The 15387-nt window shown below is 45.5% G+C and overlaps 1 protein-coding gene across 1 annotated transcript in view; it reads left to right on the forward strand.

Moving 5' to 3' along the window:
- CDH13 (cadherin 13) overlaps positions 1 to 15387 on the forward strand; it is a 990441-nt gene that overhangs the window by 717114 nt on the left and 257940 nt on the right. The window lies entirely within an intron of this gene.

Below are 15387 nucleotides of genomic sequence, written 5' to 3' on the forward strand. Positions count from 1 at the left end.
TGTGTGCGGGCACCATCTTGGCAGCTGGACCTGCAAACGCAGAGATCCAGGACACTGTCTTCCAGCTTGAAGGAGGGGCCAAGAGTGGAAGAGGGGGGCAGAAGGTGTGTGCAGAACATCTGGTTCAAGTGCAGCCCGTAGCTTCCCAGACTCCCAGCCTGCTCTTCCCTAGCTGTGTGCCCTTGAACAAGTTACTGAACATCTCTGAGCTTCCCTTTTCCCACTGTGTAAAGCTGGCATGATAGCAGTGCCCTCCACAGAGAGCTGCAATCAGTATTCCATAGGCCAACCTGAGAAGACAAACGGTAAGCTTTCCCCGGGGGAGGTGGTAGAGAGAAGAGTATGAGGATATGTCCACGCGTGAGTGAAGGCCCAGCTGGAGGAGATGAGCTTGGGTGGGGGGGGGGGGGAGGGAAAGGAGCAGAGGAGAGAGTTTCAGGAGGAGAGGTTGGATCGGCCAACACCCCTGAGACATGAAGGAGAGTCTGAGAATGGTCCCAGGACTTGGCAACACGCAGGTTTTTGGCGACTTTTGAAAGAGCAGCATGCAAAGAATGGAGGATTCTTCATGTGGAGACTGAGGAGGCTGCAGAAGGAATGCAGGGTGAAGACACACACTCCTGGAGGCTGATTCACAGCCTGGCAATCCCCAAGAAGGGGAAGACCGCGTTCATTTCAGAGCATCAAGACTAGATCAAGGGCAAAGTGCCTGCACTCCGCAGGCTGTGGCTTCCATATTCACCTACATTCTAAATTACCTACATTCCTCGGGATGAAATAAACTAGCCCCGATGCAATTCATTTCTATGAGGATCTATAATGATCTGTGATGTGCCGTCTCAGAATGTCAAGCCTTCAGAGAGAGGGGCCCGAGATGTTTCTTTGGGACTCAAGACAAGAGGATAGTCAATAAAAGCAAGTGATGAGGCTAACAGTAAAGATCTGATGACATCAAGAGAAAAACAAGCGACAGACAAGAATCAGTAAGTCCCTGCCCACACGGCCATCCTGCCTGGTCGCAAGTCTTTGCAGTGTCCCTCGGGCCCAGGTGCAGCTCTGAAGCAGAGCAGGAATATGTTGACTTTTTGGTAATGTGCTTGCTCTGTAAATATCACTCCATGTATCAAAACAGAAATTAATTCTCTCCTCAGTCACTATGAGCCTGGATTTCTAATCTTTGGCGTTTCACTTCTACCAACTGTACTTTCAGAGTTTTTTGTGGTTAGTACACAATTGGCACATCATTGCCCATCTAAACATGGTGCTGGCAGATAATCGCGGTGCCTACAAGACTCTGGAGTGAGACGGATGGGCTCAAGTCCCTTTTTTGTATCTCACTTGCTGTGTGATCTTGGGGTTTTTTTTTCTTTTTTTGTTGAGGAAGATTGTCATTGAGCTAACACCTGTGCCAACCTTCCTCTATTTTGTATGTGGGATGCCACCACAGCATGGCTGCCAACAAGTGGTGTAGGTCCACACCTGGGATCAGAACCCAAGAACCCCAAGCTGCCGAAGCAGAGCACTCGAGCTTAACCACTATGTCACTGGGCCGGCCCCTCACTTTGTGATCTTGCACAGGTCATTTATCCTTTCGGTGTCTTGGTTTCCTCATCTGTCAAATGGGGACGCTAATGCAGGTACCAACTTCATGGGGTTGTTTTAAAGAGTAAACGAGTTACTGCAAGTAAGGTAAACCTCAGACCAGAGCCTGGTGCGTGGAATGCACCATACGAGTGATGGCTGTTGTTATTTTTTTATCGTGAGAGGACCTCTCATAGAAAGAAAGAGCCTTCAATGCCTGAATCACTGGGCTTCACTAGCAGAATAAAGACGAAGAGTTTCCCCCTCGTTGCCTGTCACCGAGGATGCAGAGATCAATCTCTCCCCAGCTCTGTCCCAGTGGGGAGGTGCATGGGGAACGCAAATGCGAAGACCGCCCTCTGTGACGGATGCTCTGCCACGTGGGTGGACAACATGTGCATTCTCTAGTGGCTCCTTCAGGGAAGTGCATGATGCCCGAAAATCCACCTGTGAGACCCACAATCCTGGATGTTCACCCTTAGCTGTTTGGGCTCTGTTTTTCGAAGACTGAGATGTGAATGGCGTGGCGCATATTGTGAGAGTCAGAATTACATGGGCTCTGGGGTTAGACAAGCAACACGTGACTCAACCTCTCTGAGCCTTCCTTTGCTCATCTGCGGAATGGGTACAAGGGCAATTTTCTACCTGATAGGATCCTCATGAGGGTCTTTGTAAAGAGTCGTACCTGATTCATGATGAAGGCTTTGAATATTTTCTAGAAATGCCAAATGCAGCTAAATCTTACTTGCTTGCCTTGAAGAAAAAATTTTGAAAATCAACTTCCACAGTAAATTTGATAAATAGAGCTTATAACTTCCAACAGTGGTTCTCGGGGCCAGTGCAGTGGTTAAGTTCACATGTTCTGCTTCTCGGCAGCCTGGGGTTCGCTGGTTTGGATCCCGGGTGTGGACATGGCACCGCTTGGCAAGCCATGCTGTGGCAGGCGTCCCACATATAAAGTAGAGGAAGATGGGCACAGATGTTAGCTCAGGGCCAGGCTTCCTCAGCGAAAAGAGGAGGATTGGCGGCAGGTGTTAGCTCAGGGCTAATCTTCCTCAAAAAAAAGCAAAACAGTGGTTCTCAAACTTGCACATGCATCAGCATCACCAGCAGGATTTTTAAAATCCAGATTGCTTGGCCCCACCCCCAGAGTTACTGATTCCCTAGATCTGGGCCGGGCCTGAGAATCTGCATCTCGAACCAGCTCCCAGGTGATGCCAATGCTACTGGTCTTGGGACCACACTTTGAGAAACATGGATTTCAAGCAATCCTATGCTTCTAAAGCAGAGGAGAATCATTTCTCTTCTTATTCATATTTCTTTCTCCCTAATTTTTATTTTCAAGCTTAAAATTTTTGTCTTTGAGGTTAATTAGAAAAGAAGGTTTCAGTGCATCTGGTGTGTGTGTGAATTGGACCCAGCTCAGGGATTTTGCTCTTCCGTTTAATCTTGGCTCATCCCTGTGGACCCATGAGTGTCAGGGCTGATATTTCTGATTCCCTCCTTGTGCCAATTTGACGCTCCTCTGCCCAGCCAGTCCTGGTGTCACATGCCCCCGCGTCTCCTCCATCACTTGACAGGAGACACATTCCCAGTTGAGGCTCCAAAAATAGGATTACTCCCAAGACTAGAGAAAGAAAATTTATTTGAAATATTTTCTTAAAATTAAACTTTATCATCAACCTGTGACAGTTGGTTGTATGCCAGTAAATCAGGTGAGGTTGTGTTTTCTGTTTTATTGTACATTTGGTTTAGCTGCTCGAAATCAGTTTCACAAAACCTTACTCCACATAATAGGATTCATTTCTTCATTTATTCCCTTATTTGTTCAGCAAGTGTTTATTGATTATCGACTGGGCGTAGAACTCTGTGGTAGGCTGAGAAAATAAAGACAAAAATAGATATTGTATATTCAGGCAATAAGAAATTTATAACGGGTTTGAGTTGTTTGACGACAAAGACATTTATGATCTCTGTCTCGCGTGGCTCTTCCCTTACTTGGTTAGGTTGGCGTTGGGTTGATTTCGTTGTTGTTGTCGCTGCTCTTTGTTTTAGGGTGGTATTTATATCCTGCGCAGCGATCCTTGTAAGTAATAATATATAATAGCCAGATTTCTTGCGTTCTCACAAAGATGAACGAGATATTTAAAGAAGCTTGCAATTACATAGAAAAATTACCTAAAAAGGTATCTATAATGCAATGTGATGAGGAACAGCAGAAGTAGCTCAGTGAGGGGAGTGAAAACTTATTCTGGCATTAAGTGTTAAAGTCCACTTGCCTTCACGCGGCTCCAGGAAGAGCAGCCTCCCAGCAGACTGAGACACACCGTAGCACAGAGCTTCCCTCCGTGGGTGAGAAAGCCACGCCGGCTGCTATCCAGCTGGGTGCCTTTGGCTAAGATCATTTAACCTCGTGAGCCTCAGTTTCCGCATCCAAAAAACAGAAATAACATTATATCCCAGGCAGGATTGTTGAAAGGGACAAAATGAGATAATATTTGAAAAGCACTTAACATACTGTCTGACAGATTATAAGTACTTAATAAAATTATGGTTGCTTTAATTATAATTATCACAATGTCGATGGGTGTCATAGGATACAAAGGGGATTGAATCAAATCTGGGAAATTAAACCAGTTTACGGTCTGCGTGTCTGTTTAGTGCGGAGTGTTCAGAGCCTTCCATAAGCAAAGGTGTGGTGTGAATCAACTGGAGGAACGTTCTCTGCTGTATTCCCTTTATCCATTGTGCGCCTGTCAGAGCTGGGGTTCCACGGATCACTTTGTGGTTCCTAGCCCCCTAGATTAGCCCCTTCAGCCTGGAGGACTATATTTGCCTGATAATGGTACTGCCTTTATATTTCACAGTTGAAAGCTTACCACGAATCTATGCTTCCAGTTCAAAACGGCGCCATACTGTGCTGCCCGCTGGACCAGCCAGGGTGTGATGCAAGCTCCTTCTGAGGAGCCAGCGTAGAGGGATCTTCTCATCTTTATCTTTGCGACTTTATCTACGGTGGCCTCTAAGGGTCTTGCCCATGCCATCGCAGCTGTCTGTGGCAGAGCTGAATCAATTCTTGCGCTTTGTGAAACACTAGGAGATGCTCCAAGAGAAGCCTCAGTTGGCAGCTGCAAGTATGCAGAACGGGCGTATTAAGGCGAGACGATTCACTGCAGACAAGATCGTCCGCTGTTAAAAAGATTGACTAGGAGACGCTTTTAAATTACACACGTTCCTAGGCTTGTGCGTATCTGAGAGACTGACTCAAAAGTGAGCTGTTTCGTATGCGGGGTGCTCATTCCTGAGTAAGTCCGGGAGAAATCAAAGCGGCAGTTCGACTTACCTTTTTTAATGCAAAAAATACCTTTTCAATGTTAACATTAGAAATTGGCCCTGCTTGTTCCATTCTGACATTGCTATTTTTGTGTCTTTTCTTCTAATCTGTGTCCACTTGCGTCCTATATGCATCGTTTTATGTTTCACTTCTTTACCTAACGTATCATAAGCATGTCCCAGGTTGCTGTCCAGTCATTATAATTATAGCCTTTAATGACTCCATAATGGTCCATCAAGTAGCTGAATTAATTTATTTGGCCATTTTTCTATGGCTAAACATTAGGCCATTGATTTTTCAGACTTTTTTAGCTGAAGAAACTGTTTTAAGGAACCGTATGTAGAACCTGAAGATATTCTATTGATTCTTTTTTTTTCTTAAATATCCAAAGCAAAACATAATTAGTTTCATGAAAATATTCTTAGGCTATAGTAATGAGAGCCAAGATCCTGTTACTGCTGCCTCACACCTAATCCCATATCCCTAGTCAGAGATAATCCATGTATGTATTTAATTTCTGTCCTTCTAGACATTTTTATCTGCATTTACAAACAAAATAGACACAGTTTATATAATATGTGGGATTACATGGAGCATACTGTTTTTAAGTTGCTTTTTCCCCCACTTGATATGTCTTGATGATATTCCCTATCATTGCTCTTAGATCTGCCCCATTCTTTTTACCTGCTACATAATATTCCACAAGAGGGATGTACCCAGGGTTCCTCCTCAGGCTTTTCCAGGTAGGCAGGTAGGCTGTTTACCATTTGCTGTCATTACACACAATGATGCAGGGTGTCCCTGTAGGTGCTCTGGGTCCTTTTAGCTCCTGCCAAGACCCCCTTGTGGTGGTGGTTCCAGGAATGAATTTAGAAAATCCCCATTGGGGAGGCTTCCTGTTATGGGCTGTTGTAGCTAATGGTGCAATGAACATCTATAGCATATACTTTTTTCCCTTCCTTCTTCTGAATTTCATCGGGAAAAATGACTGGACATAGGATGAAGGAGGCAAGGGATTAGTGGCACTTTTGTGATGCGTGATACCTACTGTTTTCCCAAAATGGTTTTACTAGTTGCTCTGCCTATAGCGCCATGTGGAGGATTCATTTTCAAAGTCCCCTGCTCTGCACCCAGGGGTGTTACACGTGGTTCAGTGGCTCCCAAACATGTGTGCATCTAAAGCGAGCTTCTGTATTCCTTACTCTACAAGCTGTGGCTTTAACTGCTTTTCTCGAAAGCGTCTAATGCATTTTCCAAATGAAGTAACAAGAGTAATAGCAGCAGCTCACACTTACTGAGAGCTTTCTATGTAACAGGTGTGACGGTGATGCCTCTGCAAATACTTTATCTTATTTAATTTTCAAAAGTAGCCTATCCGATAGCAGCCATTATTATCCCATTTTCTGATGTAAAAACTGACGCTCAGAGAGCTTCAGGGTTTGCTCAAGGTCACAGACCTAGTAGGTTATGGACTTGGGACATGGACCCAGTTATCGCTGACTACAGAGCTCGGATGCTTACTCAGGGTGCGGTACAACTCAGACCACATGGGGTGGGACAAGGAAAGGGGTGTGACCCAAGCAATTCACTAAAAGCCCCTCTACCTGCATAGCCCTGATGTATGGACCCAGACATTCAATCAGCAACCAATATTTTCAGAGCATCTAAGATGCACAGAGCCTGGTGTGAACACTGGTCCACCTGGGGGGTTAGGAGAGGACCCCCCAGCCCCACCCATTCTGTCCTGTTTGCCCATTCTCAGCCTGTCTTTCTTTGGCTTCCAGAAGCCATCCTCCCCAGGGATTTGGATGTGTGTTCTAGTGCACTACCTCCTGGATTTTCTCTTCTCTAAATATTTGCTCTTGTGTATTCCCGCTCTGGAGCTCCAGCCATTGCTCCAGGCAGATTCTTCATTTGCTCTTCACTGCTTCCAGCTGCATTTTCCCCAAGGCCTTCTGGTATCAGCAAATCCCTGGGTCACCAGGAACCTCAAGCTTTGCAATGTGTCCTTCCTCAGAATCCTTTACATCAGCGGCTTTAGGAGAGTGGGTCGCTGTTGCTTTTCAGTTAGTTGTCCTTTGTCACACAGGGCAGCATCCCGTCCTGTCAGCAGCACTGTGTTCCCTGGGGACAAGGTCTCACTTGCTTTCTCTGTGCTAGCTGGAAACAAACCACTCCTTGAATTTCACCTTTCATAGCTCTGGAAGCACGGCAGGCTAATGCGTCCAATTAGTTGCCTGGACAGTGTTGAAGAAGAGGCTTATTACATCCACACAAACATTCAGGGCTAAGGGGGAGCAGTCCCCGTGCATCTTACGCCACTGTTTTCAGGGAGTTGGCACTTGTTCTGGGCCTTTCTAGACTGTTTGCAGCAGCTGACCCTGGCTTGTTCAGAAGTTAGGACGTCTGCATTCCCCATTCAGGGTATACTGATGGGAGGTTGAATACGTGCCAGGCACTGGGTGCTTCCTGCTGGCCATACGGCAGAGAACAGGGCCCGATGCCTCCCCTGCTCTCTAGAAACCGCCAGACAAAATGGGGAAGTCAGGATGTGGCCATTTCAGAGGTCTCTGGAAGTTTAACTAAATTGAGTGTATCAGGGCCAAATACTTGGAGAAGGAAAGAGAAGGACTGATTGAGAGCAGTGGGGCCCTGGGTCAGCTACCAGGGATACAAAAACCAAGCCACATGGCCCCTGACTTTGGAGAACCCCAAACTCTGTTTGAGAAAGCTGCGTACGAGATCAATTACAGTGGAACAGGAGAGGCACTGTGACGGCAGCATGCACGGGGAACCATGGCTCCATGGAATGGACGTTTCACCCTTTTGTGCGTTCAGAGGCGGCTTGCAGGAAGAATAGATACTTGAGTCACTTTCAAGAGTTTACCAGATGGGCTAAAGGGAGGAAGCTTATTTCAGACGCCAAGAAAATACATGCAGAAGCCCAGGGCAGGGCGCATTTGGGGAGCAGTGAGTAACTGGATGTAGGGGAAATAGACATGTGGGAACCTGTGGGAGCTGAGCCCAAACATCACAAACGATCTGTCGAGACCTGACTTTGCCTTTGGGCTTCGTCCCAGAGGTGACGGAGGATGAGCCAATGCACCTGGCACAAGCCCTGCCACTGCCACTTAACCACGTGGCCTTGGCAAGCTGTCATTAACCTCCCCAGCTTCCTCATCTATTAAATGGGAACTCTAACTGCACTAACGCCATGAGGTTGTCTGAGGGATTCAACCAAATCATGCACAGGAAACCCTTAGCACCACGGCCTCTTAATTAAGTGTTTAATAAATATTAGCTGTTAGTATTACTACCAGTATTGTTAATGTTTGTCTTTATCACCACGGAGGGCAGCTAGGTGGAGTGGGCAGTGATGGGCTTTGAAATCAGTTGGACCTGGGCTCAAATCCTGGCTCTGCCATCACTCACGGCACGGTCCCAGGCATGTCACTTAATCCCCCTGAGCCTCCTTCCCCCCTTGCCCCTCAGTTAGGGAAAGCGTGTGCCCACCACCCGGCCCCGTGCTCACTCGGCACATAGAGCTTCACTCGTTGACAGGTGTTATCATTGTCATCTATCTCTGTTATCCTCAGCAAGGACAATGTTCACAGTAATAGTCAGCAGGGAGTAATTCAAGGCGGACTCTGTTTTGGAGAGGTAAATGAAGGGCTTGCAACTGGAGAAGAGGAAGCCAGCAGGCCAGGCCCGGCCGTTGGTTGCCAAACCTCTCCACATAGGAAATACCTGGAGGGATGTCTTAAAAATGCCAGAGCCTTTCCCCAAAATTCTGATTTGACAGGTCTGATACAGTGCCCCTAAATTTGCACTTTTAAGTTTGCCCCAGGGAAACTGACTTCTCCGCAGGTGGCAGGTCTGGGGACTCTCCCTTGTACACAAGTGGTGAGGCTGGCCTGGCCTGGGCAGAAGCAGAAGGGGGAGCCAGGGGCAGAGCGGGGACTGCTCTGGGTGTCTTAAGTATGGCCCTCGGGCTCTTACTCTATCAGAGGTCAAAACTCACCCATCACCTCCGTTCCCCAGGGGGAACGCATCACTGCCATTAACAATTCATATGCATTCCTTTATAGGTATTTCCTTTTTCTTATCTATACACACATATCTACAGACAGGGCTTTATTTTGTTTTGACTTGATTTTACAAAAACGTGGAGATATAGAATGTAGTTTATCTTATAACATGTCTCCTCCCCCCAAAAATTGTGATCATGTTTCCATGACAATACAAATTCTTTCTCTCTTTTTTAATAGCTATATAACACTGTAATTTATTCACCCATTTCCTATTCTCGCGTTTCTTCCTCTTGTTTTGCAAACCCGAGCAATCCAGCATCAATCTTCTTCGTGAACTATCTTTACACACTGGCACTTTCAGTCGTATTGGGTCCATTCCCAGTAGTGGGACTGCCTGTTTCTGATGCTCAGGCCCCTGATCCTGGACTCCAATACCTGTTCTCTCCTCCCCTGACCCAACCCGATTTTGATGAGATTTCAGTTTCATACCACAGTTGTAAGAATGAGAAAACAGCCACCAGGGACGGCCCCTGGATAGTGTGGAGAAATTTAATTTATCATACAAAGACAGTGTCTTTACAGACTACGAAATGGCCATTTTTCATGGATTTTTTTCTTTTTGTTTGACATCTCTACTGTCGATCCCAACGTAAACGCTTGGTTTTTGCTCTCTGACTAGTCTAATTTAAATACCAAAATGGCCAGCTGCACAATAGAAACTTTTTTTTTTTTTGGCTTGTAAATACAGCAAAGTTGTGTACAGGATTCCCATTTCACAGTTTCATAAAAAGAGGGAAAAAATCTTATCGTAATGAAAATAACAGAACCGAGAAAATCCACTGGCATTTCATCCACAAATACTTTGTTAGCATTGGCATGTAGTAATGCCTTTGATAAGAAACCCACTTAGACCACCTTGCTTATCCTTAAATAGCTCTAAGGCCTTTTTTCTCAGTAGGCTTTCCCCTGGGAGGGAGGACAGAGGGAACCGGCCTGGATTATCGGGCAGAAACACATGACTGGAAATAATTGGCTCTCTCATGTTTCGTGAGCCTTAACCTCATACTTCCAAATGTTTATTTCCTTTATTTCAAAATGTTTATTTACTTTTCTCCATTGACTTTAATTAATTTTGCCTTTGGCTCATAAACAGGTGAAACTGAAAACTTTTTTATTTGCATTTTTATCTTGAAGCAAGCTAACTAATTAAACTTCCTAATGTGGTTTCACTGCCGTCCCAGAGCCATAGGAAAATGGCTGACAGATTCAGAGATTTGTGACTGTTTTTTCTAAGGAAGAAGTGACGAAGCTTTTGGAAGTTATGATGGTTCTATGGAAATGCTAAAGGTAAAACCTGTGTTAAGGTTCTCTCCATCACAGGAAGAGAGATGAGTAAATGAGGTACGAAAAGAGGTAAAAGGAAGGGTCTAGAAACTACATACCAGGGTGCTTCCCTTGAGTTCTAGAAGAAGTATAGAATGAATTAATATGGAAATGGATTGTGAGCATATATCTTTCAACAGTGTTAGTCAACTGGTAGAAAAGAGAATGCCCACCAAGGTGTAACCTATGTAGACTTCAGCCTGATTCATGAGTTCTTCTACGAAACCATAGGAATTTTTTTAAAAAACGAGAACACCTTTTTTAAAAACAGGTGAAAATTCAAGTCACTATCTTAGAGAAGATATTTTGTAACAAAATTAATTGAGAAGGGCTAAGTAACCAGAGTATATAAAAAAAACCCTAAACTCAGTAAAAAATAGAGCAAAAAGATATTTTTTAAATCTAAGAGATATAAACAGTCATTTCACAGAATAAGAAACACAAATGACCAATAAACGTATAAAAATCTGTTCAAACTCATTGGCCATCAGTGAGGTTCGAATAACATCCACAATAAGGTATAATTGTATGTCTACTTGATTGGTAAATATTGTCAAGAAATACCAAGCATTGGCAGTAATGTGAGAAAACAGGGACTCTCTTCACTGCCGTTGGGAGTGTAAATTGGACCAACTCGGAGGAACAGCGTGTCATCATCTGCTGAAGGTGAAGCTGTATAATCTATTCCTGGGTCTGTCCCGTGAGGAGCGTCCACGTGTGCACCTGGACGCGTGGACGAGGATGCTCCTCGCAGCATTGCCAGCAGTAGCAAAAATAGGGAACGGTCTCCCTGCTCCCTAAACACAGCCTCGCTGAATAAATGACAGCACAGTCATCTGAGGAACCGCTCTGCAGCACTGACAGCCGATCTCCAGGACACGCCGTGCCATGAAAAACACAATTTGCAGAAAAATACATACACATGATTCCACTTATAGGGAACTCAAAAACATGAAAACCTAAAATGTTTAGAGACAGATAAGGAGTAAAACTATGAAGCAAAACTTGATTAAGAGATACAAAATTCCTGATAACCATTTTCCGTGGATGAGCTCAAGGGGAACACGCAGGGCTACCATCACATTGTACGTGACGTTTCCCAAGCCAGGTGGTGGCTAGAAGGGTGACTGTGTTTTTTTCTTATACCTCACTCTGTGTTATATGTGTATGTGTGTATGTACCTACGTGTGTACAGATTTGTTCATATATTCCTGTGTTTGTATGAAATGATTCATAATTTTAAAAAGGAAAGAGAGAAATATGGGTTAGATGACATTTATCAGGCACTAATCTTATCTCGTCCAACATTTATATCAATAACTTATCAAAATCATGGCGCATCCAGGGTAGATGAGGGATAGCTAAGATGTCAGATGATCGAATCAGATTTCCTTAAAGGCACCAACACGCCGCAACCACGAACAGATGATTTAATGTCACTGAGGTGAATGTAAAGTCTTCGCCTTGAGATTCTTCAAAGCCAGCTCACTAAATCAGGGTGAGATCCCCTATATTAAACAGCAATTCACGTGAAAACACTATCAGGGTCTTCGCTGACCAGGGGCTCAAAAGGAGCCTTCTGTAGAAGTGCCCGCGTGGAGAGCTAATTTCCACTTTAGGAGCAGTGAGCATCTGCCCACAGCCAGCACAGGTCAGGCCACATTTGACATGTTTTGCTCCCAGCACATTAATCTGAGTAGGAAGTTGACAAACTGCAGCAAGCTCAGAGGATGGTGTTTATCAATGAAAGAGACATCAGCATATAAGTTTTCAGTTCATCGGAGGGGGCTGTGGAAGAGCCAGAGCAGAACCAGAGGTTTCCAGAAGATTGGTTCTGGCCCAGTGTGCACAAGCTCTCACCAATGGTCCGAGATGCCCAAGAGAGCAGTGGGCTGCCTTGTAAGGTGTGAGATGAGGTCTTGGAGGTGTTCAAACAGAGATCAGATAACTCACTCTGCCTACAGTCGCACAGAAAGGTGGACATGATGGCTCTGATGTCCCTTCCACCTCATGGCTTCCTTGAGTCTGTAAGAAAGACCAAAGAGAAATCTCAGAGGAAAACAGGAAGCCATTTTGGCTTATCAGAGATAAAAGCAGGGGGCGGGGAGCTCTGGACAAGGAAAGACCTTGGGCTTGGGAGTCTGAAGATCTGAGTTTGAATCTCCCTTGCCTCCTCTTTGACTGTGTGATGTCAATTCCATGACTATCTTTTTCTGAGTCTCAGCTTCTGCTGGTTAAACAAGGATGAGGTTACCCATTTCAGGGAGCAGAGAGGAGTAAGTAAGAAATAGGAAGCACCTGGTGTATTAGCCCTTTCCTACTACCCTGAAAATTATGAGTAAGAATGCTTCCGACACTCTTCACTCATTCATTCATTCATTCACTCACTCATCAATTCATCCAGGAAAGTTGCTGTAATACTTACATCCCAGGGAGCTGGTGGCCTCCTAGCCATGGGGAATATGCCTGTGCAGATGATAGGCCCTTCCCTCAAGGAGCCTACAGTCTAGTAGCTGAGAGCCACCACTAAGAAGACAATTGCAACCCAATGTGGAAAGGACTAGGCTGAGGATAACCAGGGAGAGAAGTGGGGTCAAAGAGCAGGAATGTATAATCCTGCCTCAGGAAGGAGGTTGGGAACAGACTTCCCAAAGTGTCCAAGAAGATGCGGAGAAATTATTGAGATGAAGCAGGATTGGCATGAGAGGGGAGGGGAACAGTATAAGAGTCCGTGTCTGAAGAAACAGCACGTGCCAAGGCCCAGATATGATATAAGGTCGAGAGTTTGGGGCTGTTCCACTTCATTGCATCAGCCAGAAGGAGTTAGCTTAACCTGCTCTAGCAAACAACCCCGAAATCCTGCGGCTAACAAAAAGTGGTTTATGTCTTCTCATGATCATGTCCAACCAGGGCTGGTTGGGCGCTCAGCTCCAGGTCACCCCTTCTCTGCGATTCAGGCTGACAGAGCAGAGCGGCCACTTTCTAGAACACTGGCAGTCGCTGTGCAGAGGGAGAGATGGCATAGCACGTTACACACTGCCCCTGCGATCTTCCCCTTATACGGGACACACCTTCCCCATGCTTACATTTCATAGGCCAAAGTAAGTTGCCGGGCCACACCTAAATCCAACGGAGGAGGCTAGTCCAGTCCTTCCACGGCCCAGAAGGAGAGCCGGAGGTATTCGTTGAAAGCAGTAATGACCACCACATGCACTAGGGCAGGAAGCGGAGGGGACACGTACAGGGTGGGGGGGGGGGGGGGTGTGGAGAGGGACTAAGAGATAAACATCAGCCAGGTCAAAAAGGTCCCTTATGCTATCTATGTTCTAGATTTTTTAGCATATCTAGCAGGAGCCATTGAAGTATATCAAGTCTGGGATTGACACAATTAACTGCTCATTTTAGGAAAGTTAAATTGGATCTAACAGGGATGGTATTCATTCATTTGCTCTGCAAACGTTTGCATCCGTGGTACAAAGCAGACAAAGTCCCCATTACATTTGGTGAAGGGAGGGGGAGTCGTCAATCAACAAGCCAAACAGAAGAATTCATAACGTTTCAGATTGTGATAAGTTGTAGGAAGAAAAGTAAAGATGGGGTCACAGTTTCAAGCCTGTTGAGAGAGAGCACCAGTGAGCAGCATTAAGGCGAGATAAGTAGCTGCGTTAGAAAGCTGTTAGGAGGTGGAAGCAACAGAAGTGGGTCATCTCATAGGCTTGTAAGAGGGTAAATGAGGTAGGATATATGGGAATGCCGAGGGCAGGAGGCTTCAGTAAACATTAGTTGAATCTGAATGTAGAGTTGGAATGGCTTTTCTGAACCGTTTTGTCTCCATGGACATAGACGTGACATCAACCCTTTCCAGGAGAGTGGATAACAGACAAGCCACTCAGCTGGTTTATTAAGAAGGAAATTTTCACAAGGGCCTAAATAAAGGTTCAAGCCAGTGGGAGCTGCCTTTCTAATTGATAAGAGCGACGACTCAGAGGTAAAGGAAACGTGAGATGCTTGATGTCGTGTGGCTGCAGCATTGGGGGACTTCTTCAGAACACTCAAAGCAGACCTCCCGCCAGCTAACCGTGAATTGACGGTCTATATGTGACCTTGTGTGCCTTTCTGTGGAATAAGTGGATGAGATTAGAGGCAACGTTGTCTCTTCTACTCCTCTCTCTCTCCATTCCTCACTCTGGCAGTCGGCACAATTCACAGGCTTATCAGCTGAGGAAGCATCTGACATTCTCTGTCCTCTCCCACTTCCATGCTCTTCTGCATCCTGAGCTTGAGTATCACTGGCATTGTGCTGTGCATGCTGCTGGAATCACAAATGCAGCAAGTTGACGAGTCCCCTAGAAGTGATAGTCCACCCTTTCCCAAAGGCAGGATTCCCTCTGATACCCCACGGCCAGTGTCCTTCAACCTACACACATGCGCTCGGCAGTGGGAGCTCATGGTCTCACCAGACAGCTCCCACGGCTGCCATGTTCTTCCCCAAGACCCCATTCACTGGTCCCAACAGGGAGCCACATGGGATTATTCTGTTTCAGTTTAAACATGAATTCATTTGAGCATTAGAAGGTAACATGCTCCCATTTTAAGGCACCTCCAAATCACGTTAGCCTATTCCTTTCTTTCTTTGTATCTTTTCTTCTCTTTTAGTCTTAAAAAGAAGACTCAAGACTTCCAGGCAAGACAGGCCCAATTACTACAATTAGTCCTTATGTTGCAAGACCCCCACCATCAAGACCACCCACTGCCCCCTCTCTTCCTGACGGTCTCCGGTTTGTCTGTTTCCCTCATATACAGGATGAGCTAGGATTCCAGCCATGATCCGGGATGAAGGGTTCTACTCCATAAAACGTACTTCTCACGCAGGCAAGAAATACAACTCATAACAGTTGACGTTCAAAGAAACCATTCTTATCGAGGCTCTTGCTCTCAATAAACTCCAAAGCCTCTTTCTGCTCAAACGTTTTGTGGTTCAAAGAGGAAAAAAAAATACCCTGTGCACATTTTTCTTTCTTTAAAGATTGGAAAGGAATGAGGAAAAGGCTTGTCTTG

This window comes from Equus asinus, chromosome 28, assembly GCF_041296235.1.
Source record: "Equus asinus isolate D_3611 breed Donkey chromosome 28, EquAss-T2T_v2, whole genome shotgun sequence".
Classification (NCBI taxonomy): Eukaryota; Metazoa; Chordata; class Mammalia; order Perissodactyla; family Equidae; genus Equus; species Equus asinus.